This window comes from Coregonus clupeaformis, chromosome 13 (assembly GCF_020615455.1).
Source record: "Coregonus clupeaformis isolate EN_2021a chromosome 13, ASM2061545v1, whole genome shotgun sequence".
Classification (NCBI taxonomy): Eukaryota; Metazoa; Chordata; class Actinopteri; order Salmoniformes; family Salmonidae; genus Coregonus; species Coregonus clupeaformis.
Genome location: NC_059204.1, coordinates 41,524,830 through 41,530,829, shown reverse-complemented (window position 1 = coordinate 41,530,829; position 6,000 = coordinate 41,524,830).

The window sequence follows — 6,000 nt, the reverse complement described above, 5'->3', positions numbered from 1 at the left end:
TTTTCTCTCCTGCTATTGGTCGGTTCTCATAGAGCCTGCTGGCAGAGAAAATAGCAGATTTTGAACGTGCCGCCAGGTGGTACCAAAGTGGCGTTCGTGATGGAATGGAAAGCAGACCGCTACATATATTGTAGCTACAGTGTATTAATAACGACAGGAACCCAAACCTTGGAATTATCATTTCACACACACAATTATCTCACACACGCACACGCAAACGCAAACACAGGCTATGTAGCTATGCAGGAATGTTTATAATCTATAGCAGCATATTGATTGAAAGTTATCCTGCACACTTTTCCCCTTCTTAGAGATGAGCCCTCCGTTAAACTGTAATTACTGCATTCTTTTCCAATAAGGTTTTCCATTAGGGTTCATATGACTCAGACATTGTGAGAGAAAGAGCGAGAAAAGAGAGAGCGAGAGATGAAAGGGACAGAGAGGTGAAGAAACCATTATAAAAAGTTGTCGTTGCCATGCCTGCCTCATTCTCTCATTCTACATTCTGACTCCATTCCTCCTCTTGTTACCAATGTACTGTCTTTCCTTATGTCTATCATTACTTATTAAGAAAGAAAGAAAGAAATAAGGCTTCCTAAAATAACACTGAAAAACTGATTACACGTATTTGATATATATACATTCTTAACGTGCAGCAGATTATTTTAATTTAGAAAGGACAGTAACTCCACCACCAAAACAAATGCAGTCCTCCTCAACTCTATGTGAAAATCAGAAAATCCTTGTTTTGACTGTTGGGCTATTAGCATTATTCATATTGTTGTGTATGTGGCCTCTGTTTTTGCAAGAGAGCAGAGAGCTGACATGAGAGACAAGCATTTAATAGACTTGGCTTCAGGCTTCCCTCGGGGGAATCCATTAAGTAACGTATTCATTTCTAAATCAGAAGGATGAAAGGGACAATATCCAGGAAACAGACATAACTCTGTTGTAAACACAGACTTATTGAACTATGTTTAATGCTGTGACAGAGTATTGTACGGCACAGTGGCGAGACAAATCCCATCAAAACAGGTCAAGCTACATGACAGCTGCAAGTATCCCACAGACCAGGGATCACAGTGCATTCGGAAAGTATTCAGACCCCTTGACTTTTTCCACATTTTGTTACGTTACAGCCTTATTCTAATATTGATTAAATTGTTTTTTGGCAGCGATTACAGCCTCGAGTCTTCTTGGGTATGACACTACAAGCTTGGCACTGTATTTGGGGAGTTTCTCCCATTCTTCTCTGCAGATCCTCTCAAGCTCTGTCAGGTTGGATGGGGAGTGTCGCAGCACAGCTATTTTCAGGTCTCTCCAGATATGTTCGATCAGGTTCAAGTCCGGGCTCTGTCTGGGCCACTCAAGGACATTCAGAGACTTTTTCCGAAGTCTCTCCTGCGTTGTCTTGTATGTGTGATTAGGGTCATTGTCCTGTTGGAAGGTGAACCTTTGCCCCAGTCTAAGGTCCTGAGCATTCTGGAGCAGGTTTTCATCAAGGATCTCTCTGTACTTTGCTCTGTTCATCTTTCCCTTGATCCTGACTAGTCTCCCAGTCCCTGCCGCTGAAAAACATTCCCACAGCATGATGCTGCCACCACCATGCTTCACCGTAGGGATGGTGCCAGGTTTCCTCCAGACGTGACGATTGGCATTCAGGCCAAAGAGTTCAATCTTGGTTTCATCAGACCAGAGAATCTTGTTTCTCATGGTCTGGGAGTTCTTTAGGTGCCTTTAGGAAAACTCAAAGTGGGCTGTCATGTGCCTTTTACTGAGGAGTGGCTTCTGTCTGGCCACTCTACCATAAAGGCCTGATTGGTGGAGTGCTGCAGAGATGGTTGTCCTTCTGGAAGGTTCTCCCTTCTCCACAGATGAACTCTGGAGCTCTGTGAGAGTAACCATCAGGTTCTTGGTCACCTCCCTGACCAAGGCCCGATTGCTCAGTTTGCTCAGTTTGGCCCGGCAGCCAGCTCTAGGAAGAGTCTTGGTGGTTCCACATTTCTTTCATTTAAGAATGATGGAGGCCACTGTGTTCTTGGGGACCTTCAATGCTGCAGATATTTTTTGGTACCCTTCCCCAGATCTGTACCTTGACACAATCCTGTCTCGGAGCTCTACGGACAATTCCTTCGATCTCATGGCTTGGTTTTTGCTCTGATATGCACTGTCAACTGTTATCTAGACAGGTGTGTGCCTTTCCAAATCATGTCCAATCAATTGACTATACCACAGGTGGACTCCAATCAAGTTGTAGAAACATCAAGAATGATCAATGGAAACAGGATGCACCTGAGCTCAATTTCGAAGACTCATACCAAAATGGTCTGAATACTTATAAGGTATTTCAGTTCTTTTTTAATATACATTTTCAAAAATTTATAAAGACCTGTTTTCGCTTTGTCATTATGAAGTATTGTGTGTAGATTTATGAGGAAAACATGTATTTAATCAATTTTAGAATAAGACTGTAACGTAACAAAATGTGGAAAAAGGGAAGGGGTCTGAATACTTTCCGAATGCACTTGCTTGCATATTATGTCAGTATATATAATATAACAACATAATAAATGTTATTTTAAGAACGATTCATAAAGTTCAGAGATTGGATTGAATCAGTATTCAATGGTAGCAAGACATAAGAGACCAGTATGCTCTAATACACTACATTACCAAAAGTATGTGGACACCTGCTCATCGAACATCTCATTCCAAAATCATGGGCATTAATATGGAGTTGGTCCCCCCTTTGCTGCTTTAACAGCCTCCACTTTTCTGGGAAGGCATTCCACTAGAAGTGTGAACATTGCTGCGGGGACTTGCTTCCATTCAGCCACAAAAGCATTAGTGATTAATGTTGGGTAATTAAGCCTGGCTCGCAATCGGCATTACAATACATCCCAAAGGTGTACGATGGGGTTGAGGTCAGGGCTCTGTGCAGGCCAGTCAAGTTCTTCCACACCAATCTCGCTTTGTGCACAGGGGCATTGTCATGCTAAAACAGGAAAGGGCCTTCCTCAAACTGGTGCCACAACGTTGGAAGCACCGAATCGTCTAGAATGTAATTGTATGCTGTAGCGTTAAGATTTCCCTTCACTGGAACTAAGGAGCCAGAATCATGAAAAACAGCCCCAGACCATTACTCCTCCACCAAACTTTACAGTTGGCACTATGTATTGGGGCAGGTAGCGTTCTCCTGGCATGTCCGTCGCACTGCCCGATGGTTAGGCGTGATTAATCACTCCAGAGAACGCGTTTCCACTGCTCCAGAGTCCAATGACAGCGAGCTTTACACTGAGCTCTTCAGTAAGGCCATTCTAGTACCAATGTTTGTCTATGGAGTTTGCATGGCTGTGTGCTTGATTTTATACACCTGTCAGCAACGGGTGTGGCTGAAATAGCCTAATCCACTAATTTTAACGGTTGTCCACATACTTTTGTATATGACAAAAATGTAATGTAAATATATATATATATATATATATATATATATATATATATACAGTGGGGAGAACAAGTATTTGATACACTGCCGATTTTGCAGGTTTCCTACTTACAAAGCATGTAGAGGTCTGTAATTTTTATCATAGGTACACTTCAACTGTGAGGTACAGAATCTAAAACAAAAATCCAGAAAATCACATTGTATGATTTTTAAGTAATTAATTTGCATTTTATTGCATGACATAAGTATTTGATCACCTACCACTCTAAACTCCACTCGCCGTGTTTGGAGGAAGAAGAAGGATGAGTACAACCCCAAGAACACCATCCCAACCGTGAAGCATGGAGAAGGAAACATCATTCTTTGGGGATGCTTTTCTGCAAAGGGGACAGGACGACTGCACCGTATTGAGGGGAGGATGGATGGGGCCATGTATTGCGAGATCTTGGCCAACAACCTCCTTCCCTCAGTAAGAGCATTGAAGATGGGTCGTGGCTGGGTCTTCCAGCATGACAACGACCAGAAACACACAGCCAGGGCAACTAAGGAGTGGCTCCGTAAGAAGCATCTCAAGGTCCTGGAGTGGCCTAGCCAGTCTCCAGACCTGAACCCAATAGAAAATCTTTGGTCCGTATTGCCCAGCAACAGCCCCGAAACCTGAAGGATCTGGAGTAGGTCTGTATGGAGGAGTGGGCCAAAATCCCTGCTGCAGTGTGTGCAAACCTGGTCAAGACCTACAGGAAACGTATGATCTCTGTAATTGCAAACAAAGGTTTCTGTACCAAATATTAAGTTCTGCTTTTCTGATGTATCAAATACTTATATCTTAATAAAATGCAAATTAATTACTTAAAAATCATACAATGTGATTTTCTGGATTTTTGTTTTAGATTCCGTCTCTCACAGTTGAAGTGTACCTATGATACAAATTACAGACCTCTACATGCTTTGTAAGTAGGAAAACCAGCAAAATCGGCAGTGTATCAAATACTTGTTCTCCCCACTTTATTAGTGTATCTATCGGCCTGTTGGGGTATTTATAAATTTTCTTTCTCAAAGAAAAAACAAGCAGGGAATTTATATGATGGTAGTTAAGCTTTATGAATAACTTTCCTGGTGACTAATTACAAGTCTGGGATTGGAGGACTGTTTGAAAGTCAGTGAAATAGGGCAGAGAAACAGCACGTCTCCAGCTCTGTTGGTGATGTTGTTCATTAAGAGTCATGCATTTAGGTAGTTTGTTTTTTAGGCAATTGCACAAAGTGGAATATTTACAATGACAAATTCACATAGGCATGTGTTTACATTGTCTGACAGAAGCCCTATGTTTCTAGAATCTAAAATATCCCGTGGCAAAGTTCTGTGTATCAAAGTATCAAAGCCATGCTCCAATTAGACCAATTTTATGAACGGAACTAAATGACTATCGCCCAGTAGCACTCACTTCTGTCATCATGAAGTGCTTTGAGAGGCTAGTCAAAGACCATATCACCTCCACCTTACCAGACACCCTAGACCTACCACAATTTGCATACCGCCCCAACAGGTCAACGGACGACGCAATCGCTTCCACCTGGTACTCAAATCAAATCACATTTTATTTGCCACATGCGCTGAATACAACAGGTGTAGACCTTACAGTGAAATGCTTACTTATTATTACATTTGTTTACATCCCTGTTAGTGAGCATTTCTCCTTTGCCAAGATAATCCATCCACCTGACAGGTGTGGCATATCAAGAAGCTGATTAAACAGCATGATCATTACATAGGTGCACCTTGTGCTGGGGACAATAAAAGCCCACTCTAAAATGTGCAGTTTTGTCACACAACACAATTCCACAGATGTCTCAAGTTTTGACGGAGCGTGCAATTGGCATGCTGACAGCAGGAATGTCCACCAGACCTGTTGCCAGAGAATTGAATGTTCATTTCCCTACCATAAGCCGCCTCCAACATCATTTTAGAGAATTTGGCAGTACGTCCAACCGGCCTCACAACCGCAGACCACATGTAACCACGCCAGCCCAGGACCTCCACATCCGGCTTTTGTCACGTGCGGGATCGTCTGACACCTGCCACCCAGACAGCTGATGAAACTGAGGAGTCAATCTGATTGGTTGGGCCTGGCTCCCCAGTGGGTGGGCCTAGCTCCCAAGTGGGTGGGCCTGGGAGGGAATAGGCCCACCCACTGGGGAGCCAGGCCCTGCCCAGTCATGTAAAATCCATAGATTAGGGCCTAATTAATTAATTTGATTTCCTTATATGAACTGTAACTCAGTAAAATCATTGAAATTGTTGCATGTTGCGTTTATATTTTTGTTCAGTATATATTACGGACTCTGACATCGCTCGTTCTGATATTTCTTTATTTTTTAATTATTGGAATTATTTGTGTATTAGTATTGTACTGTTAGACATTTACTGCACTGCTGGAGCTAGAAAAACAAGCATTTCACTGCCCTGCTTTAACATCTGCTAATCTGTGTATGGACTAATAAACGTTGATTTGATAAACACTTCTAACTCTCCCACTCCTGGACAAATCTCAGCTC